Source organism: Macaca thibetana, chromosome 7, assembly GCF_024542745.1.
Source record: "Macaca thibetana thibetana isolate TM-01 chromosome 7, ASM2454274v1, whole genome shotgun sequence".
Lineage (NCBI taxonomy): Eukaryota > Metazoa > Chordata > Mammalia > Primates > Cercopithecidae > Macaca > Macaca thibetana.
In genome coordinates, this window is record NC_065584.1 from 134,491,782 (window position 1) to 134,516,440 (window position 24,659).

Below are 24,659 nucleotides of genomic sequence, written 5' to 3' on the forward strand. Positions count from 1 at the left end.
TTTCCTACCAAGGTTCCACAGTAACAAGAAACTGCTATCTCTCCAGAATCCAATGAGGACTACATTTTCTTAATCAGAGCAGATAGGAGACTGAAACCACCTTTGCAAAAATTATAACAGTGAGAAAATTATGACAGTGAAAGACATCTAACCTAACTGACTCCATCTTGCTTCTAACCTCCAAGATGTCCTTGTCATTCCTGGGCACAGGCTGAACTAACTTCGGGAAAAATTTAGTTTATAGTTTAACTTTGCAACAAAGATGGTAACAGCCCTTCCCCAAACAAACCCCCTTCTTACCTAGGGACCAGTCTGCCTTTGTAGGACTAACAAATTAGCTACAAGATTAGAAATAACAGCTTAATAACGGCCAGAGGCTGCGAGATTCTGAACCTCCCCATATTGCTCCTGAATGGTTTACAGAATTAACCAGGAACAGAAGACAGCAAGGAAAACCCAGTTCAACCTCCTGTGATTTCATCTTCAACTCTTCCAACCAGCATTCCCCGCTTTCTGACCCCCTACCCACAAAATTATCCTTAAAAACCCCAATCCCTAAATTTTCAGGGAGACTGCTCTGAGTAATAATAAAACTCCTGTCTCCCATACAGCTGCCTCTGTGTAAATTAAACTCTTTCTCTGTTGCAATTCCCCTGTCTTAATAAATTGGCTCTGTCTAGGCAGCAGGCAATGAGAACCCACTGGGCAGTTACGAGACCTCTGAATTCTGAGCTACTCCACATCTCCAGTTATTTGCATTCTGATCCAACTACCTGTCTTCTCCTCCTCTCTCAAGGACAGTATTCCCCAAGCATATCCTTTCCATACGCCATAAAACAGCATAAACAGACATTTTAAAGGGATGAGATCAATAAGGACAATTCAAAGTTTTAGTATTTTCTTCCTGCACCCCAGAGGAGCTATTCAGAACCTGCTTACCTCAGCAGGTGACAGGAGTACAGTACACTAATAATGTTCCTGGCCCACCATGCCCCCTTCTCTTGAGTGACTGAAACCAATTTCCCTCCCATTCAGAAACAGATCCAACAAATCTCTGAAGTAACATACGACCTCATGGCCTTTAATATCTAAAAAGAAAGTATAGTTTTCTAACCTCTTGTAGTTTCATTTATTATCTGGCACTTTCCACTGTGTATTGGGCTGAAGTTCACCATGACAAGGTAACTCAACTCCTCCCCCACCCCAATTTCCCCACCAATTACTTAACCTTCTATGAAATAAAGGAGGTTTCTTTACATTGGCCAACATAAACGACTGACCATTGCTGGTGGTGCCATTTCCTATGTGGGATTTTCCAACCTCTATGAAAAGACTCACAGTTCAGTTTTAGTTATTACTCAACTAACTCATGAAAAGAACAAAAAGAGAATAAGAGAATGCAAACAAAAAGTTAGAAGTTAAGCCACAAATAAGAGACCCACATTTAGGAGCAGAGGATTTTTCTACTCTAATAAAATTTCAGTAATTAAACCTAAGAGTCATATAAATCCACCACTATGTTACAATTAAGCTGGTAAGATTTTTAAAAGAAAAAAAAAAATACCCAAATTTATGGGTGCTAAAAGCCACCTCTGGGAACCAGCTCCTAACAGGGATCTGGACTTTCCTCAAGGGTTCTCCTGAATATCCCTTACAGTGCAGACACTCAGACACAAGCAAGAACAATAAATCCTAGAGGGCTTCTTGTTATGCAAGCCCACTCACCAAAATTAGGTGATTTACATTTAACTTGCCCTTTCAAACACTATCTGAACCATGTGTTCCAGAACTAGATGACCGAGACGGCCTAACACCAAGCCAGACAATTGGCAGCTCTAGTTGTAAAAGTCATTCTAACAATTCATTTCTAAGTGATGAATGCTCCACAGTCAAAACTGGATCCTGGAATAGGCTGTTGGCATCAGCAAGAGACACATTCCCTAAAATAATGTATCCCTTGCTATCAGGGGAGTATAGTATCTTCTTTGCACATAATAGGTATCCAGTAAAGACTTTTGGCCTCTGCTTTTTTATAGATTGACATCATAAGAAGTCCTTCCAACAATCAGGGCATTTACAAGAAAGGAGGAGTAGAACAATGAACCCGATCTGGATCAATTTCAGAGTTCCATGGTTCTTGTTATCTCAGAATCTCCAAGACCCAAGGAGCAGCCAGACACTTAGGGTCTTTTAACACTCCAGCCCCATTTTCTCCTTAGCAAACTGTCATCTAATGAGAAGAAGCAAAGCCATGTGGCTTTAAAGAAGCGCTGCTCTTCATCTCTTTACCCTTTTAGCCTGTCCTCCAGGTCACTGGGTATGAAAATTTCCTACCTCTTATATGACACTCAGGAAGTGTAGGGTCCAAGATCAAAGGAGTTCAGGCTCTTAATCAGGACATGTCTCTGGGACATTTCACACATTCTTCACCATTTTCCAAGCCCCAATTCTGTATCAACTCCTCTCCAAGGCACTGGGGACTCCAAGGTAACCAAGACCTGGTCTCCATGAGAAAAGAAAAATAGCTCAGAGCAGTCTGCACTACGGGAGGTTCGCAAAATTTATCAGGCCAAAAGAGACCGGAGTCTAAGACTTCAGTCATGTGCCCCCAAACCCATCTGTGGGGGCAATTGTTTAAAGGCATTTTGTTCCTGCCTAGCTGCCTCACCCATTATCTTCATGTTCCTGGAATTTATAATACAAGGAAATGACATATAGCCAATCAATAACTTATGTTATTTTAATGTAAATTCTTGGCAAACAACTTAGAAACTGCCTCTTCTTTTCTTTAAAAACCTGCTTGTAACTGCTGCTACAGCTTGTAACTGCGGAAAACCTGAATCTATGCTCCCAGGTTGCAATCCTCAAGCTTGATCCAAATAAACCCTCTAGTTATATCTATTTTGCCTGGGTTTCTTTCTTTTAGGTTGATATCTGCCCTAACAAGAATCCTTCCAGTGGAAGAGAAAATAGTTGTGAACAAATTGTAACACAATGTGATAGTAACTCTAATTTAGGTGCCCCTTGTCAAAACAGGCTTTGGAACCATAGGAGAGGGGAGGTCATACTTCGGTGTGAGTGTGGAGGTGTCAAGGGAAACCCTCAGAACAAGTGAAGCTGAGTCCTGAAAGATGAGTAGATGAGTTAGGGACGGTCTTGTTAGTTCCTAATAAGCTAACAGTCCGAAAAAAAATAAAAATAAACTTCACTAATACTGTCACAGGCATCCAAGGCATTTGAACCAGAGCAACTCCATCTTACATTGCCAGGAAGTTAGTCATTCTTAGACAGTTTCAGTTAAGAGAACAGGTTAACAACATTTACTGAACAGACCCAGGAAGTGTCCTGATGTCCTGATATTGTTACCGGAAAGGGATCTCAATCCAGATCCCAAGAGAGGGTTCCTGGACCTCATGCAAGAAAGATTTCCATTTGGTGGAGGTCCAAGTTTCTGAAAAGTAAACTCAAGGTCATATGTCAAGATGTTATCTTTAGTTTCTGTAGACAACCAAACATCTTATGACTATAACTTCCTTAGCTATTATTTTAAGCTACTATTACCTTCTTACTTATCAAGTTGCTCATTTAATTCTCAGGACTAGCTAGGTGCCTGGAATTTCCATTGAAGAAATTCAAGATGTTCCTTCATTTCCATGCTTGGTGGAGAGTGGCAGGTAATCTTACAAGCAAGGAAGTAATAGCTTGAAACAATAGCCAAAGAAGTTAGAGTCCCAATAGAAACTAAAAATAACATCTTAACATATGTCCCGGAGTTGTTTTGCAGAAACCTGCCCCTGCCCACACACCGCCCACCAAATGGAAAACACCATCCACTGGCACACAGACCTTGGGGAAGGGGCAACTGGGGACTGAACTCTGACCACTGTTCTTTGTTCTAAATTTCTTCCTGAGGAGCCTGGCAGAAGTCACACCCACAGGCCAGAGTTCAACATTCCTTTCTGCTGACCCCACGTGTTTTTTGTTTTTTTGTCTTTTTGTTTTTTATTATTATACTTTAAGTTCTAGGGTACATGTGCATAACGTGCAGGTTTGTTACATATGTATACTTGTGCCATGTTGGCGTGCTGCACCCATCAACTCGTCATTTACGTCAGGTATAACTCCCAATGCAATTCCTCCCCCCTCCCCCCTCCCCATGATAGGCCCCGGTGTGTGATGTTCCCCTTCCCGAGTCCAAGTGATCTCATTGTTCAGTTCCCACCTGAGTGAGAACATGCGGTGTTTGGTTTTCTGAATGATAGTTTGTGTCCTTTGTAGGGACATGGATGCAGCTGGAGACCCCAAGTTTTTAAACAAATCTTAAACAATCACAGATCAGGAAATCTTTGAATCTACCTGTAACCTGTGGACCCCCACTTCAAGATGCCCCCCCTTTTTAGGTCAAACCAATGTATAGCCTCCATGTATTGATTTATGGCTCTGCCTGGAACCTCTGCCTCCCTGCCTTTAAAAACTCTTACATGTAAGCCATCAAGGGGTTTGGGTTTTAAGATTAGCTGCCCAATTCTCCTTGCATAGCACCCTGCAATAAATGCCTCACTTTCCCTCACTGCAAATCAATCCCAGTGTTAGCATTTGGCTTTGCTGCATGGGCAGGCAGATTGACTGACCTAAGTTCAGCTCAGTAACAACAGCCTTCCTCTACTGTGACTTGGGCTTCCATTCTAAATGGCTGGAGTGAGTCACAAACATACATCCCACAGCATTCATGAATGTGGAGAGCAAAAGTCAGTTTGCCATCATCTCAGTATATCAGTCAAGGTAATTTCTAGGTCTAATGGATCAGAGACCAGGCAAAGATTAGGCAAGAATTGAGTCATGGAGGCCACAAATGTTGCCTTATACACACTATCTCTGAGGATAGCAACCTAGATGCATTCTCTCTTAGATAAATAAACTGTTGCAGCTTGTGCTATAATGTTGATTGCAAAGAAATTGATCCTACAAAACTAGAAGACTGCACTGAGGCAGGAGGTTAAAGTGTCAAATGGCAGGAGAGAGATAAAGCTGTTCAAGGCAGCTCTAGGACCATCCCGCCCTCTAGAGATATCACATTATACATGGGGAGAGGAACAAACACCAGTAAGATCTGTCTTTGAAGAAATATTAATTTCAGATGAACAATACCAAGGTGTGCCTCACTGTGGTTCGGCACACATCCCCACCAATGCTGAGCCACCTTTAGGTAGAGTGTGCCCCAGTCTCAAGGCCCAGGGGCTACAGCAGATGAGTAAACGATGGAGTTACTTCTTGTGCAACCCCGTGCTTCTGCGCATTTCAGGGTAAGGAAGGTGCTACCTTCAGAGCTTCTCTTTTGAGTAAGCCAGTGTTTCATTTTGTATCCAGTCTGTCAAGAGAAGAAGCAATGAATACCACCCCAGAAAAGCAGGAGGAACAATTATGGAGTTAAGTCAAGCCAGAGGCCAGCGAAAGAAGGGGAAACATGGAGACAGACACCAGAGTCCTGGGTTTTCCTAGCTTCAGAGCTAAGCTTCAAGAGGGAGCTGGCTTTAGAAACATCCAGAAAGTTGGAGTCACATGGAAAATCTAGGCTAAGGGCCCATTTCCTGTGGCTCTGAAGGGTGCCCTTGTCCATCAGAGCATCAGATCCAGCAAGGCTGGGAGCAGTATGGAACACTGGAGAAGAAAGTTGGCTGTAGATGCTTGAGGCTATGTTCCTGCCTGCTTGTGGCTGATGAAGGGCAAGGCCTGGGCCAAAATGACAAGATCTGCTTGTGCAAAGAGAATCCAGAGGACCTGGCATGGATCCAACGCTCCCACTTCCCTCTAGTGTCACAGAGTCACATAGGTTCTCTGGGATGCCATTCTGGAGAGAAGCAGGGGCGGAGAGGGACACCAAAAGGCCCTAAAAAAGACTAAATAATCAAAAGCTTATTTGAACTGGAAAATACTGTGGTTGGTAAATTGGTCAGTGGAAGGTTTATTGGGGATTATTTTTCCCTACTTGCCCTTTGGAGTGTGTGAGTTAGTGAAAAAGGACAGATCCTTCGTAAAAAGTTAAGTAGACTGGGCACGGTGGCTCATGCCTATAATCCCAGCACTTTGGGAGACCGAAGTGGGTGGATCACAAGGTCAGGAGTTCGAGACCAGCCTGACCAACATGGTGAAACCCTGTCTCTACTAAAAATACAAAAATTAACTGGGCCTGGTGGCGTGCACCTGTAATCTCAGCTACTCAGGAGGCTGAGGCAGGAGAATCACTTGAACCTGGGAGGTGGAGGTTGCAGTGAGCTGAGATCACATCATTGCACTCCAGCCTGGGTGACAGAGTGAGACTCTGTCTCAAAAACAAAAAAAAAAAAGTTAAGTAGCGACATATTTTAGGGCATATAGGTAATAGTGTGAGCAAATTGTGACTCCCAGCTACACTCATGTCCATCACTGAATGCAATCTGTTTTTTTTTTTCCTTGTTATCTTGAGGAATCAAATTCATATCATGAATGCTGTATTAGTTTCCTAGGGCTGGAATAGCAAAGTACCACAAGCTGGGTGGCTTAAAACAAGGGAAACTGATTCTCTCACAGTTCTGGAGGCTGGAAGACCAAACTCAAGGTGTTGGCAAAGCTGGTTTCTTATGGAGGTTCTGAGGGAGAATCTGTTCCATGCCTCTCTTCTAGCTTCTGGTACTTGCTGACAATCTTTGGCATTCTTTGGCTTGTAGACCCATCCCTCCACACTCTGCCTCTGTCAACACATGGCATGCACTTTGTGTGTCTTCTCTGTTTCTTCATGTCTTTATACAGCCTTCTTATCAGGACATGATTAGATTTGGGCCCCATTCTAATCAAATATGACCTCAATCTTAACATCTGCAAAGACTCCATTTCCAAGTAATGCCACATTCCAACGTTGCAGGTAGACATGAATTTGGGGGCACACTATTCAGTGCAGCACATATGCAAAAGGGGATTTAAATTAATGGCCATTACTGAAATTATGTGGTAGACAGGGTCAAGAGATCGAGACCATCCTGGCCAACATGGTGAAACCCCGTCACTACTAAAAATACAAAAATTAGCTGGGCATGGTGGCACACGCCTGTAGTCCCAGCTACTCAGGAGGCCAGGGCAGGAGAATCGCTTGAACCCTGGAGTCAAAGGCTGCAGTGAGTCAAGATGGAGCCACTGCACTCCAGCCTGGAGACAGAGCAAGACTGTCTCAAAAAAAAGAAAAGAAAAGAAAAGAAAAAGAAAAGAAATTACATGGTAGAGTACTACAGAGATTTTCATTTGCTATAAAGAGATCTAGAGGTCTCCACCACTTGGCCAGACTAGACTTCTTTGGTTCTCTACTGTACATGCATGTCGAGGCCTTTTCACAGGCTGCCCAGATGCCCTTTCCCTGCCTTGTTTACCTGGCTAAATTTTTTACATCTTTCAGGTCTTAACTGCATTCTCACTTCCTCTTGGAATCCTCTTCAGAGAATTTTAAGAAATCAGAGCTTCTCTGGGCTCCCACGATATGCTGCACTTCCCCATCATGGCACTTGCCTTGCTATAATCGCACACCTGTCCACTTGTCTGGGTCTCCAATACCTGAGGGTAGCAACTCAATTTCCCACTGGTAGCACTGGGCCTAGCACAGCATATAACAGCACAGGACTCCTGTGATAAGATTACCCAGGCTCTGGCGAGTAACTGAGTATTGTTATACAAGTTACTCAACTTCTTGGGATCCTCAGTTTCTTCACCTAAAAAGTAAGAGTCTTGGATTGCAATGTCTAAGCAACCCTCCTTAGTCTAACATTTTGTATTAGTAATTGTATTAGTCCATTTTCACACTGATATAAAGAACTACCCAAGACTGGGTAATTTATAAAGAAAAGAGGTGTAATTGACTCACAGTTCAGCGTGGCTGGGGAGGTCTCAGGAAACATAGTCATGGCAGAAGGTGACGGGAAAGCATGGCACCTCTTCACAAGGCAGCAGGAAGGAAAAGTGCCTAGTGAAGGGGAAAGAGCTCTTATAAAACCATCAGATCTCATGAGAACTCACTCACTAACACGAGAACAGCATGGGGGAGACTGCCCCCATGATTCAATTACCTCCACCTGGTCTCTCCCTTGACACATGGGGATTATGGGGATTATAAAGATTACAATTAAAAATGAGATTTGGATGGGGACACAAAACCTAAGCATATCAATAATGATAGGTAAGAACTTCTAATAGCTATGCAGTACTTAATAGTTCTAAGTGCTTTATGTATAGTAATTCATTTCATATTACAATAATTCTATGCTTTACAGATAAAGAATCAGAGAAACAGAGAGGTTAAAGAACTTTCACAAAGCTGCAGAGCTAGAAAATGGCAGAAGTGGAATTTGAACCTGACAGTCTGGTTCTAGAATCTATGTGCCTAACCAATCCACTATCTTTGCCTCTCTATAATGACGTCTCCTTTTATGCGCTAGAGGAGCTGCCGTGATTGTTTCACCCCCAAGAAACCAGATACGTCTGATTCTTCATTTATATGCTAGAAATATAAGTTCTAGTTCATCACAATTAGGCAAAAAGGGGAGTAACATTTCAATATCTTATAATCAAAGGTTTAACACCAATATATAAGCATTGATATACTTGAAACTTAGTAGTATCTTTGGAATAACATTAACAATATTTATATATTATTATATTCATATATCATTATATTATAATTAATATTAATTAAATATAAATATTTTAACACTAAAATACTAAAAATATTTATATTTTAATTAATATTGATTATCATGTAATTATAAATATTTTTTAAATAATGGTTATAAAATCATGCAGCTGCTGCTCTTGCACCTATTACTCAGCATTAGAAACAAAAATGTTTTGTTCTGGAAATTTTACCTGATTATATTCATATTAGTCCAAACTTTTATTAGATTTATTTTGTCCTTTCACTTATTTTTAAAGGTAATGCCAAAGGCCATTGTTTCTATGCCTGATTACAGCACTCACACACACTATAACAGTCATTCAACAATTGGCCTGTGGTCTAGCACCCCGAAACCAACTTGAAAATAAACGAGTTATTGGCAATATTTATTTAAATACAGGCTGTATAACTATTAAATAATTAGTATCCTGTTTCATGACTTTCATAATAAAAAGTACACGAACAGCCATCCTAAGCTTGCATTGGTAATATGAATATTAATTAGATATGGATTCTTTTATGGATCCATAAAAAAGTGGGTGAAGGATATGAGCAGACACTTCTCAAAAGAAGACACTTATGCGGCCAACAAACATGAGAAAAGGCTCATTGTCACTGGTCATTAGAGAAATGCAAATCAAAACCACAATAAGATACTATCTCATGCCAGTTAGAAAGGCGATCATTAAAAAGTCAGGAAACAGATGTTGGAGAGGATGTGGAGAAATAGGAAGGCTTTTAAACTGTTGGTGGGAGTATAAATTAGTTCGACTATTGTGGAAGACAGTGTGGCGATTCCTCAAGAATCTAGAACCAGAATTATCATTTGACCCAGCAATCCCATTACTAGGTATATACCCAAAGGATTACAAATCATTCTACTATAAAGACACATGCACACATATGTTTACTGCAGCACTATTCACAATAGCAAAGACTTGGAATCAACCCAAATGCCCATCGATGATAGACTGGATAAAGAAAATATGGCACATATACACCATGGAATACTATGCAGCCACAAAAAAGAATGAGTTCATGTCCTTTGCAGGGACATGGACGAAGCTGGAAGCCATCATTCTCAGCAAACTAACACAAGAACAGAAAACCAAAAACCACATGTTCTCACTCAAAAGTGGGAGTTGAAAAATGAGAACACATGGACACAGGGAGGGGAACATCACACACTGGGGCCTGTTAAGGGCTGGGGGTCTAGGGGAAGGATAGCATTAGGAGAAATACCTAATGTAGATGATGGGTCGATGGGTGCAGCAAACCACCACGGCACACGTATACTTATGTAACAAACCTGCACGTTCTGCACATGTATCCCAGAAACAATGGAATATTATTCAGCCAAGAAAAAGAAGAAAATCCTGCCATTTGTGACAACCTAGATTAGCCTGAAAGACATTATGCTAGGTGAAATAGACCAGAAACAGAAAGATAAATACTGTATAATCTCACTTACATGTGAAATCTAAAAAAGTCAAACTCGCTGGACACAGTGGCCGACACCTATAATCATAGCACTTTGGGAAGCAAAGGCAGGAGGACTACTTAAGCCCAGGAGTTTGAGACCAGCCTGCGCAGTATGGGGAAACTCCGTCTCTACAAAAAAATAAAATACAAAAAACTAGCCAGGCGTGGTGGTACATGCCTGTAGTCCCAGCTACTCAGGAGGCTGAGGTGGGTGGATCACCTGAGTCTGGGGAGGTGGAGGCTGCAGTAAGCCATGATCACACTACTGCATTCCAGCCTGGGTGACAGAGTGAGACCCTGTCTCAAAAATAAAAAATAAAAATAAATTAAAAATAAGAAAGTCAAATTCACAGAAGCAGAGAGCATAATAAGCAGTTGCCAAGGCCTGGGGTTAGAGAAATGTGGAGATGTTGGTCAAAATTTACAAACTTTCAGTTATAAGATGAATATGTTTTGGAGATCTAATATACAACATGATGATTATAGTTAATAATACTGCATTATATACTTGGAATTTGCTAAGAGAGTAAATCTTAAGCATTCTCACCACACACAAAAAAAAAAATGGGCCAGGTACAGTGGCTCATGCATGGAATTGCAATACTTTGGGAGGCCAAGGCAGGAGGATCACTGAGGCCAGGAGTTTAAGACCAGCCTGGGCACCATAGCAAGATCCCATCTCTATAAAAAATAAAATTTAAAATAAAAAAATGGTAACTGTGTGGTGATTGGATGTGTTAATTAGCTTGATTATGGTAACTACTTCACAACGTCTATGTATACCAAATCATCACATTGTATACCTTAAATACAGACAATTTTTATTCATAAATTATACCTCAGTAAAATAGGGAAAAATAAATTAATATGTAAGAATGATAGATTGTCAGGGAGAGAGAAATGGAAAAAAAGAGACTGTCAAAAATAAATAAAAATTAAAAGGTGGAGTTTAGCAAAAGAAATAAAACATAATGTAAAAATAACTATGAAAAATAAACTATGCAATGATAAGTGCTCTTATAAAGGTGGAAGGAAAGTTGCAATGGGAAAGAAAGACAAGTGAGAAGAGGGTCAAGATCAGAGCAGACTTTGGGGAAGAGAAAGCTCTTGAGCTAGTCCTTGAAGACTGGTGTGATTCCTGTGTACAACAATAAGGAGTGAAAGCCATTCAAGTAGAAGGAACAGCAGGAGCAAAGACAGAGAAGTCAGAAAACAGAGTATCTGCAAAGAACATCAAATACTGTGCCTCAGTTTATCTGGCAAGTGGAGTGCGTAGAACGAGATAATGGGAAATAAGGGGAAAAAACAGGGTTAGATTATAACCCTTACAATTATCCTAGTACGTGACAATAATAGCCTAAGGCAGTGTCAACAAGAATGGAGAACAAAGTATAGATTCAAGAAATATTCCAAATATAGAATTGACACCATTTGGCAACAGAAGAGGAAGGAAGAGGGGAAAGTCAAAGATGATGTCACATTCTTTGCCCTGATGGCTAGGGGAATGTTGGTGGCATTGACAAAAATAAGGAGAGAATGTGGAACAACTTCTGGTCCATCTGTTTGAGTTCTGTGTTCCGATGCTCAGCTAGCTCATGACAAAGCAGAAGTAGAGAACATTTCAAGCTCAACAGTCACTCCGTGACTCATCAGATGTGAGGGTGAAGTTATTTTTACTCTCACAGCAGTAAAACAAAACCTGAACATTGTTAACAAGATTCTTCAGGTTTTCTGAATGTTCAAGTGGGTTGTCCAGAACAACTAAGCCTTAACTTAGAGCCTCAAAGTCTAATCTTAGAGGAAAATTTAAATGGTTTTATGTTCCCAGTCCTTTAGTCCTTAGCTGGTCGAAATCTGAAAGCTATCTTTTCTCCTTTTGAGACATGAGTGTGATGCATCACTCATCTCTCAACTTTCTCCATTTTCTCTTCATTAAATATTTAGTGGGATAAATTCTAACCTGTAGGGTGATAAGGGGGTACTCTACATTTCATCATCTGGATTCTCCCTCCATCAATATTCTGAATAGTTTTTCCACATTGCTCTCAATCTTAAACCACTCCGCCATCACTTGATGGTGTCACACTTCAGAGAACCTCTCATTTTAACCTCATTTCCATGAATCGTTATCACTGTGGCTTGTGGGAATTGCTTGAGCTATACCCAGAGCATCTGACCTGTCACATCTGCCCAAGACCGCTTTAGGTGACCTTTTATGTGCACACATGGCCATGCTCCTAGACATTCTGTAAATCTAAACTAAGTGTGGGGAACAAACTCATTAAAAATCCAAGCACAAGAATTCCACATGAGACTTTACCTGGCGGCACAATAAGCAAATGCTTTCTGCTAAACAAGGAATTGGAGTCTACTTTCTGGACATATTTTTTCACCAGTCATCATAATTGAAACCCGACATACATAAAACTGTAACTACATACTAATGCCATTGAAGCAGAGTACCATAAAGAGAAATGTCCTAGGCTCCTCTTATATCCAATGGGGAAACTGTCTATCCAATTAAGGGAACACAGATGTAGCTTCAAAAGGCCTACAAAAGAGTGCTAAATTCTCACTGATTAACTCATATCTCCCCAAAATTACACTGAGCAGTCCTCTGACATTTAATAATTCTTTCATGTACATTTCAATGAAAGGTGAAGCTGTTTTATTTAATCCAACCTTAAGTGTGGATACTTTCCTCTTCCGAACTATTGATATAAGCATGACATTTAAATGCACACAAGTAGCAGCAATTCCATTTGGATCCCCTGATTGAGTCAATTACTGTGATGCTAACCATGCCCATTCCATCCCAGAGTTTAAGTAAACAAGACCACCCCTCTCTGCTCTTAGCCCAGGATTTATGAGGGCCGCGTGTCTGGCACTCGGGGAGATGTTGGGTTTCTCTCGCCAGTGATTCCATATACAACATTGTCATATAATCTTTAGATTTTTCAAAGACTTCAAAGTTCACAGCCTTCTGTGAAGTTGCTATCTGGGCATGTTTATCATGGCAAGAACTAAAAGGAGGAGCGCTATGCAGAAACTTCAAACTGTGGGCACTTCACGAATGCATTCTGTGCATCTATAAAATGTCAAAACGTCCAGGAGAAAAATTAAAAAGCCAGTCAGTTCACCACTCATACAGGGATAAAGCCAGGTTGGGGCAAATGTGGCTTAAATGTTGGTTTGGAAGGGCTGTTTGATTTTTCCATGATCAAGATATTGTATCCTAATTGTTTCCTTTGCTAAATGAGCAGTGCTTAATTGCTAAGTAGAAATTAGTTCACTTCCTCCCTTCTCTCTTTTTGAAAGTGACCAGATGTCCCATTTGTGGGGGGGGTTACCCTTTGTGATGTGGTACTGAGAACACAGGACAAACTTTGTGTGTCTTTAGAGGCCACACTGCTTGATGAAGAGGGTGGGGCTCTGCAGTCAGACTTGCCTTTGCGTGAAGCCCAGCTCTGCCACGCAGCAGCTGAACACCACCAGACAAGTTACCCTGTGTGTCTCAGTTACCCCATCTGTAAGATGGGGTTGTTAGTAATGGTACCTACCTCATCGAGCTGTGAGGAGCCAATAAAATAATGTGCTGAGTACATGAAAAGCATTCCACACATATTATTTTATTATTATAATTGAAACATTGGACAAAAGAAACAAAAGTTCTTTTCTTCAGTTCAGGGAAGAATCCCTGAAACACCAATAAGAGTTCTCTTATTTGGGTTCTGAATTCTGTATCCCCATAGCTTTTGCTCATATTTTTTTATTGGAGCACTTATAAGACATATTGATGTCCTACAATGCATCAAGCACTGTGCAAGAGGCTTCTCAAATATATTACAGTCACAGAATCAAGCTACATGCTAGCACTGATTTAACGTCAATCTTCCCAAAAATACTATCTCATTCACTCTCCTTATGTTCCATTCATCCAACAAGGATCTATTATGAGCCAGCCAGTGGGCTACCTAAGTGGAGCTACCTAATATCCCTGGCTCTCACCAATCAAAGTAAATTCTTCTAGAAAAGCAATGTTTTGAGAGAAGCTGTCTAGATTCTCCATGTTAGCCAGCACATTCTGGGAAGGCTCTTCAGAGGGTTAGCAGGTTACACATACATCTTTCTGTGCAGTCCCGGCTGAGGACAGCCACTGTGTCCTTTACATGCTGAGCGTCACTGTGCGTCATCATGACTCACAAGTGATCAATCACCGAGTGACATTTAAACATCTTGACTAACTGCCAGCAGCATTTTGCTTCAGTTATTGGAAGTGTCTCAGAGTGAATGTGCTCTAAGATCGGAATCACTGTCTCCGAGGGCAACAATGCAAATTGCCAAGAAATGCATAACAAACAACCATGGCACAAGAACAGCCTTGTTGCATGTCACTGTGCACCATGAGGCATCTGATGTTTCTCCCTCCTTAATCATGCTCACGATGCTTCTTCTTGTGAAGTGACGCACATGATCCTCGGAGATGTACACAGTGTTAGAGCTGGGAGGGACGTCATCTTGAAGATGAGGTGATCATCACAGAGAGGAGTGGAAGGAACCCAACATTTATTAAATTCCAGAACACAGGCCTCCTAACTGCTATTTTAAGGATGTTTTCACTGTACCACATCTAGTGACAAGATTCTCTGCTTAACTACTCCCTTATAAAAGTTCTCGCTTACCAACTTAATTATCAATATTTTAGTAACTGTGAGCTGTGAGCACAACCTACCAACTGTAATGCTCATCTTAGTATCACTCTAGCCACTGACTGAGAGATTCTATCACATTTTCGTCCTTCTGCAATCTGTAAACCACATTGGGACAGCTTGTCTCATACCCTGGTGGTAAGAGGGTAGACTGGTGCAGTCTTTCCAGAGGGCAGCCTTGCAATGTATCAAACACCCCATACATGTGTCTACCTTGGGACTCAATCCTTCTATTTCCAGGAATTTACACTAAAGAAATGATCTGAGGTGTGTCAAAGGTGTGTGTACATTATTAGCAAAGGACAGAGCATTGCAGGTCCAGGTACATAGAGAGGCAGAGAGAGAGAGAAAGAGATGATAGATAGATAGATAGATAGATAGATAGATAGATAGATAGATAGATAGATAGATAGATAGATAGATAGATATCTGGATAAATTATCTGCTCAGTCATTTGTTACCCATACCTAAACACCCTAAAAGGCACCACTGCCACACCTTAATATCCTACTAGGCATCATCTCCCACCTGGTGGCAGATACTGGAATTACACAATGCCAAGGATGAACTATTATCTAAGAAGCATACCTTGTAAAGTCAACTGAATTTCACTGACTGGAAATATCCTGATTTCAAACTAGAAATTGAAAATTTTTAAAATAAAAACATTATTTCCCAGTCACTTCTTACCTTTTTCTACCTTTATTGTTATCTTATACCCATACAACGGCCACTTTCTCCTAGTCTTCCAACTTCTAAGAAGTCTGTCTGCATTGTAAATCCTTTTTATTTCCAAAGCCAAAGTAGCATGATAGGACTCAATTGCTGGCATAGAGGAAATTGTGTGAACAGATAAGTTAATTAAATGTGTCTGTTCTGATGCTGGCAAGGCTGTGGAGAAATAGGAACGCTTTTACACTGTTGGTGGGAGTGTAAATTAGTTCAACCATTGTGGAAGACAGTGTGGTGATTCCTCAAGGATCTAGAACTAGATCCTTGCTATCCCATTACTGGGTATACATTTGACCCAGCAATCTCATTACTGGGTATACACCCAAAGGATTATAAATCATTCTACTATAAAGACACATGCACACATATGTTTACTACAGCACTGTTCACAGTAGCAAAAACTTGGAACCAACCTAAATGCCCATCAATGATAGACTGGATAAAGAAAATGTGGCACATATACACCATAGGATACCATGCAGCCATAAAAAAGAATGAGTTCATATCCTTTGCAGGGACATGGATGAAGCCGGAAGTCATCATTCTCAGCAAACTAACACAAGAACAGAAAACCAAACACCGCATATTCTCACGCATAAGTGGGAGTTGAAAAACGAGAACACATGGACACAGGGAGGGGAACATCACACACCAGGGCCTGTCGGTGGGTTGGGAGCAAGGGGATAGCATTTGGACAAATATCCAATGTGTGCAGAACTTAAAACCTAGATGACGGGTTGATGGGTGCAGCAAACCACCATGGCACATGTATACCTATGTCACAAACCTGCACATTCTACACATGTATCCCAGAACTTAAAGTAAAATAAGTAAATAAATAAATATGTCTGTTTGATGGATGAGTCAATACTCCTTAGAGTGACTGTAATGGATCAGACTAGTAGTTCAGGCATTAAGTAATTCTCACTGTTAACAATCTTCCTACAAAACTTCAAATTTTATTTTCAGAAAATTCACTGACTACCCTGGAATATGCATATTAGGGGAAGTAACTTTATGAACCACTACATGCTAAAGAAACTATTTTTGTTAGAGATCACATTTTCTCTCGAGTCCAACTGCACAGCAAGATGTTTCCTGCTTGATAAGCAGATAGAAATTAAAACTGGGTAAGCACAATAGGTGTGCGAATACCATATGTTCTCACTTATAAGTGGGAGCTAAGCTATGAGTATGCAAAGGCATACAGAGTGGTATAACAGACTTTAGAGACTCAGAAGTGGAATGATGGAAGGGAGCTAGGGATTAAAAAAATACATATGGGGTACAATATATACTATTTGGGTGATAGGTGCACTGAAATCTCAAAATTCACCAGTATATAATTTATTCATGTAAAAAAACAAAGACTTGTACCCCAAAAGCTATTGAAATTTTAAAAAATGGTTTTAAAGAAAGAGAATAAAATAGTAAGAAAGATGAGTACATTGAGCCATCACTGATATCTAGGAGCTCCCCCAGGGTAACCATGACAACACTAGTTTCCAAGCAGCAAAGCCTAGTAATGTAATAAGCCAAGTTGCACACTCCAGGCCCAGACTCCTGACTCTTCCAAGACTGGCCTTGGGACTTAGTTAAATCACTTACAATCCATTTCCTAATGTGTAATGTGGAAGCCATAATTATATCCCTGTCTACCCAGCACTGTGTCAGATCAACACTAGAAATTCATTAAATATTTTTTGATTCATTACCTCCCAGAGTAGTTATGAAAACTTAGATAACAAAGTATTTAGGAAGGGTTAAGAGTGCCATAAATATCATTACTCGGTAAATGTTATTTACCAAAGTAGATCAATATTTATCATGTATTAAAACCATAACATAGTTTCATTTATTCTAATTCCTGGATTCCAAATATACAAAGAATGAAATAACACACCATGCTCCTCTGGGGAAAACTACTGACATACGATTTTTACTATATGTTTAGAGCAGTGGTTCCTAAACATCCACCTGAATAAATTGCAAGAGAATCAACAGGGGACCTTTTCAAAACATAGGGACTTTTAGGCCCCACTCCTGGAGATTCGAATTCTGTAGTTCTGGGGTGAGCCTGGGGAATCCACCTTTTTTTAAAACTCCTAAGGTGACTGTAATATGCAGGCAACTTTGGGAAGCAGTAACTGAGAATGTACAAACACTGATCTCTCTAAGACAATGAGACTATCCTTGAAAGAGAAAAATCCACTAGTACCTTCTAGAACTCCATCATGGAAGGAGCCGTTGGTCAGAGATCCCCACCCCGATATCTGTGACCCTGGGATGCTCTTGACCTGCACCTGCTTCCAGGGCCCATCTTCTTTGTTCCTCTTTCCCCTTTTCTTAAGTCTGACTCCATCTGCCCCAACCCTTGGGACATCCGTTTTCCAACACCAGCCACAGCAAGAGCAGCGACCTCCTTTTCCTCTTCCTGTTTGGCTGCCCCTGTAGATAAGCACAAAGGCCCTTTCCCTTTTAAGGGATGCTAACTGATTAATACCACCAAGAATAGAGAAACCAAAACACAACAAACTCAGAGGTGAAAGGTTCCAGACTCTCCAAGGCCTTACCACCATGTTCCTGGGCCATGGTTTTTGATTCCTATTGGAGAAAGAGTAAGGCAAAAAACTTGGGTAGAAATTCTTAGTAATGAGCTGAGAGGACTCAAAGGCAATCAGGGCAGGGTTCTTAGAAATACAATCCAATTATTCATTTATAGTAATAATTGAGCGTCTCTTAAGTAACAGGCTTTTCACTCACCAAGAGACTGATAAGGACAAAATCTTTCCCCTCAAAAAGCTCATGATCTTCCACAAGAGGAAGATATGTAAACAGGTGATTTATACACACATTGTGTGACAACTTGTGATGGAGCTGCACTGTGCATATGTGGCTATTTAATTTTAAGTTAATTAAAATTAAATAAGATTAGTACAGAAAATGGGTGAATTTTATGGCATGTAAATCATACCCCAATAAAGTTGTTTTAAAGAGTTAAAAAAAATTTTTAAGTGAAACAAAACTAAGAATTCCTTTCCTCAACCACACTAACCAGGTTTCCAGTGGCCACCATATTGGACAGCATACACAACACATTTCCATGAGCACAGAAAGTCTGCACAGCACTGTGAGAGAGGTGTTGTGGTAAGCCAGAGGAGGCAGTGACTTCTCTGCTTGAGGAGGGCACATAAGGCTTCATATATGGCATGTTTGAGGGGCTCTTGAAAGATGAATATGAGTTTTCCTGAAATGTAAGAACTGAGGTAGGGAAAGAGGAAGTGGACAGAATGCACAAAGGCAGAGAAGTTGCATGGCGTGTTCAGGGAATGCTGAGAAACATCACTGGAAACACTGGCTGTGTGGGACTCAGGAGTGAGTTATGATGCTGAAGAAGCAGGTCCTGAACAGGAGCCATGGGGCAGCTCTGGATGCTGAAGGAAAGCAGGAGCTTTTATCCCTGACAGCAAGGAAGCCAACAGTGATGTTCACTTGTTTGTATGTTCATTTTTTATGGATATACTTTGTATTGCAATATAATATACATACAGAAAAACACACAGAGCATCCAGGACACAACTCGGAGTTATCATGAAAGGTACCCAATTGTATAATCACCATCAAGGTCAAGAAACAACATGGCAGCGCTTCAAAAGCCCCCTTCCCGCTCACCGTCCACCTCCTCCTCCCCAAAGCAACTCTAACCTAGATTTAACCCTACGGATCTGTTTTGTATTTTAATAGAGGTTTTTTAAGCAGGAAAACAACATGGCTATATTTCACTTTGAAGAAGAACATCTTGGTAGCTCCGTGGAGGAGTCTGTGGTAGAAAGAAATAGTAGTAGAAAGCAAGGAGGAATGATAAAGATGACTCTAGTTTAATGCAGTAATGAAAAGAGGCTGATGTCCAGGTAATCTTAGTAATAAAAATCATAGCATTTACTGAGTCCTGGGTATTTTCCAGGCACTGAAGTGTGGGCATGGCATAGATCTTAACAGTCAATCCCCCATGCAATCCTCCAAAGTCAGTGGACATGCAGGGAGGGAGAGGCAAAGCCGAGACTCAATTAGGCACACATCTGCTTCCACAATCTATGACCTTGACTGTTACTCTGCCTCTGTTTCTACTATCCTCCCTTTTGATAAGAAACAAACTGTTTCAGGGTCTGACTATGCATAATGCATAGGAAGGAGTTAAGAATGAATCAAATGCTTAGCTTAGGAGAGAAGCTGAAGACCTGGAAATGCCAGGACCTTCCTTTGAGGATATCAACCTCATCAAAGCCCTCATTTCCCTTAAAGGCAAGAATTTTTCTTCTAAAAATAGAAATCAAAGAGCAAGTAATTCTAGTTGGCTGCCAAAACTGTGCCATCAGAAGCTTGATGGTTGTATTATCTATTGCTGTATAACAAATCACCCCCAACACTTAGTGGCTTAAAACAACAATATAGTGTCTGTGGGTCAGAAATTCGGGAGCAAGTGGATAGGCAGTTTTGGTTTGCTGTCTTCAGTCAGATACTAGTTGATTCTGCAGTCACTCAAGGGCTTCACTGGGGCAGGAGGAATCACTTTCTGAATGGCTCACTCACATGGTGGGCACGTTGGCGCTGACTGTTGAGTAAGGACCTCAGCTTGTCGCCAAGTGTATCTCTCCATAAAGCTGCTTTAGTGTCCTCATAGCATGCAACTGGCTCTCCTCAAAGTGAGTGATCCAAGACACTAAAGCAGAAACTACAAAGCTTTTGATAAGCTAACCTCAGAAGCAACAGATTTTTACTTTCACCATATTCCATCAGTTATTGACCATACGGGGTCAGCCGTGATTCAGTGTGGTCATTTCACAGTGCATGAGTACGAGGCAGCATGGCTCTCTGGAGGTCAACTTAGAGGCTAGGTGCCACAACAGTAAAGGGTTGTGCAAATCACAAGTGTTCTATGAATGAAGCATTTAAAATGGAAACAGGGAGGGACAATTCTGCATTCCTGACAGATGGAACAGCGTAATTAAAGATACCATGTTCTATGACCTCTGTCTGATTTGGCTAAAGTGAACTGATCATGAGTGAGGGGAAGAAACCCCAGAAAATACAGGCCCACATTGTAGACTGCCTTGCATGTCTAAAAAGGGAACATCAACTTCACCTGTAGATAAATGTGAGCCACACATGCTATCTCAGTGAAAGGATGACACATAAGGATCATAAAACATTAGAATGGAAGGGCTTTTTGAGACCAACTTCCTATCAATAGACTGTTTTCATGGTGCCCTGGAAACTGAGCCAATTCGGTCCCTTTGTTTTACCAAAGGAAACATACTAGGTCAGGGTTGTGCCTTAGGAAGGCAATCCTGGTCACAATGTGGAAAATAGATTAGAGGAGGGAAGAATGGAAGCAGGGATGCCAAGTTGAAACCTCGAGTCCATTTCCCAGTATGAAAAGCCTAGAGTAGGATGATGGTGGTAGAAATGCAAAGGAGAGGAAGAGACATGAAAAACATTCTGAGATAATTCTAGTGAACATGATAGACTTTTGCATTCACAGTGTATTAGACCGTTTTTCAGACTACTCTAAAGAAATACCTGAGACTGGGTAATTTGTAAAGAAATCACTGGGTAATTTGTAACTTAATTGACTCACAGTTACGCATGGCTGGGGAGGCCTCAGGAAACTTACAATCATGGCAGAAGGCAAAGAGGAAGCAAGGCACATCTTACATGGCAGCAGGAGAGAAGAGCAAAGAGGGAAACTGTCAAACAATTATAAAACCATCAGATCACATGAGTCCCACTCACTATCTCGAGAACAGCATGGGGGAAACCGACCCCATGATCCAATTACCTCCCACCAGGTCCCCTCCTTGACACATGGGGATTACAATTCACGATGAGATTTGGGTAGGAACACAGAGCCAAACCATACCACAAAGTTAAGTCATGTTTTCCTTCACTTCCTCATGAAAGAATGACTTAATAAGAGATGATGTAATCTTCAATTACCTTTTTTTTTTTTTTTTTTTTTTTTTACATCTTTCCTCCTATCCACAGGGCCCACCTTTCCCTAACTACCAGCTCATATCTATGATTTCCTTCAGCACCCTTTTCAAAGTTCACTTACTCCTGGAAGCCCTCACTGACTACTCTCAGCTGATTAGATCACTCCTGCCCTCTACACTTATGGAAGCAGTTGCTTCCATATCATATTACACTACTGAACATCATAGAAGATATTTCGTTCCTATAGCCTAGCTGAGCCATGGAAAGCAGTGACTGATATTAAATAGAACTTTTTGCAAGATCTATTGAGTTAATCAGGGGTATGGTGTTACCTCTACAATCCCAGCTATATGTACCAGATCCTAATCTGAGTTGAAATGAACCTTGATATTTAGTTTACTTTTTGGTTTTGACTACTTTTTACTTGTTTTAAAAATCAGGATAAAACAAAATTGAACAAAAAATAAAGAGGTAAAGTGCATTCAATAAAGAGATTTTAATTAACTCTGGGCATAAAAATACATTTTACTGCATCTTAAAGGTTTTTTAACATTTGCTGTTTATAGTATCTTGTCTGATTTGAGAGGCTACCAATCACAGGTAAGTCATACATTCATTCAGGATCAGTCTCTTTCTTTTTTCAGTATATTACATTACTGAGGGATAAACTGGATTTAGAGTTAATTTTAAAAGTTAAATCTGTATTATCTGAAAAATGAATCCATTTAAAATATTTCTGCATTGGGTGGGAGTCTGTCCTAACACACTCCACAGCTCATCGTTCCATGTAGGTGGGTAACCCTGTCCCGGAACACAACGGAAACTTATTCTTGGAGTGTTACTGCCATCTAGTGGAAATTTTACTAACTGTGAATAACTTCTTAAGGCTAATTAGGCCCCCTACTCTCTGCCGCCACTCTCACCATGCCTTTTTTTCTTTTTCCTTTCTTTCTTACTATCACAGGTGCACTCAGGTACACCAAGAAGAGAAAATGTTTGCTCAGTCATTGGAAACTTCTTTGAAAACTGGTGCTTTGTGCCCAGCAAGACAATATTTTTATTTGGCCAAAGCTGATTTGTCAGAAAATACATGCATGTGCCCTAATTTTTGCAAAAAAAGAAATGCAGAAAGGATTAACCAGAAACTAGTGGGACTGATTACCTAAAGCAAAAGGATGAATATGAATGAGAAAGATGGAAAAAGATGGAACTCTTCTGATTACATTTTTATTTTACTTTTGAACCACATAAATGTTTACACTTTTTTTGTTGTTTTGTTTTGTTTTGTTTTGAGACGGAGTCTCTGTCACCCACGCTGGAGTGCAGTGGCATGATCTCGGCTCACTGCAACCTCCGCCCTCCGAGTTCAAGCGATTCTCCTGCCTCAGCCTCCCAAGTAGCTGGGATTACAGGTGTCTGCCACCGTGCCCAGCTAATTTTTTGCATTTTTAATAGATAAGGGGTTTCACCATCTTGGCCAGGCTGGTCTTGAACTCCTGACCTCATGATCCACCCGCCTCGGCCTCCCACAGTGCTGGGATTACAGGCGTGAGCCACCATGCCCGGCCTAGGTTTTCAAATATAGAATTTAATCACCAGGTTGGGAGGGCTGTAAGTTGAACAGAAACAGAAACAAATCAACCTAAGCATGTATCATATAAAAAATGTAATTATTCAGAACAAGAAAAATAATTATTTCAAGTAACTTTTGAATGTGAAATTCTAACTAGTCACCCTCAGGGAATATTCTAAAGATAATAACTAAGAAAACCTTGAACTTTACCTGGTAAGGTAAGTTTGTCTTTGGTAGTGGTATTGATGTAGTAATTCTGAAACTACTTAGTGTGTGTTTTAGAATTTCAAATAGATAAACATATGATCTTGCTGGTGTTGCAGGGCTTTTCCTTAGTTCAGCTAAAGACAGGGTCCTTGTCCATCCCATGGTCACCAAAATTTAGGCTCATAGATGGTTTGAAGCTTGAGTAAAGCAGGGTTTTACTGGGTAAAAGGGAAAGAAAGGAAAACAGGGATCCTCCTAAGGCCAAAGTCCCTGCTAGAGAGCTTCCCACCCACAAGTTCCACACAGGAAGAGGAGGGGCCTTGAATTCCAGGTTCCACACAGGAAGAGGAGGGGCCTTGCATCCCAGTTCCACACAGGAAGAGGAGGGGCCTTGCAGGTTCCACACAGGAAGAGGAACCCTGATGCAAACATTGTAAACTTCTGTGTCTCCACCCCAGTGTGTACTCTTCCCAGTGCAAAAGCCAGTTGGAGTTTTTCCAGGGACCCCCTTCCCACTTGGCTGTCTCACTGGGAACCACTTTTTCCACTGTAGGAAGCTTGTGTTTTGTTTTTTTAAAAAAGATATGGAGTAAAGGAAGCAGCAGCAAACTCTTTGGTGTTGGATTATGAAATCAGAGGTATCAGTACAAATTTATGGTCTTTAAAACTATATATTAGCCAGGCACAGTGGCTCATGCCTGTAATCCCAGCACTTGGGGAGGTCGAGGCAGGCAGATCAACTGAGGTCAGGAGTTCAAGACCAGCCTGGGCAACATGGTAAAACTTTGCCTCTACTAAAAATACAAGAAATAGCCAGGTGTGGTGGTGCACACCTGTAATCCCAGCTACTCAGGAGGCTGAGGCATGAGAATCACTTGAACTGGGGAGGCGGAGGTTGCAGTGAACAGAGATCATACCACTGGACTCCAGCCTGGGCGACAGAGAGAAAGAGACTCTGTCTCCAAAAAAAAGAAAAAAAAGTATTTATTTCCTATTTTGTCCATTGAAAGAGCCTAGAAGCAGTAACCCTCCTGCAGAAGGAGTATACCTGCACCCTGGCTTCCATGCCTAAACACCATAGTCAAAAGACAAAAGCAGAATCCCACAGAGAAATGGCTTATTCCAGGGCTGGGTCAAGGGAAGCAAAAGGTGATCCTGGAGCATCTCTTGTTTCAGAGCATCAGAACATGCTCAAAGGCTGATCAGGACCTGCCAAAAGACACAGGAGCCAACCAAGATCAATGATATGAAAGAATATATAACATTCAAT

General features: G+C 41.0%; 1 protein-coding gene across 2 annotated transcripts in view; it reads right to left on the reverse strand.

Moving 5' to 3' along the window:
* Positions 1–24,659, reverse strand: part of ATP8B4 (ATPase phospholipid transporting 8B4 (putative)) — a 314,125-nt gene that overhangs the window by 258,894 nt on the left and 30,572 nt on the right. The gene's annotated exons all lie outside the window — the stretch shown is intronic.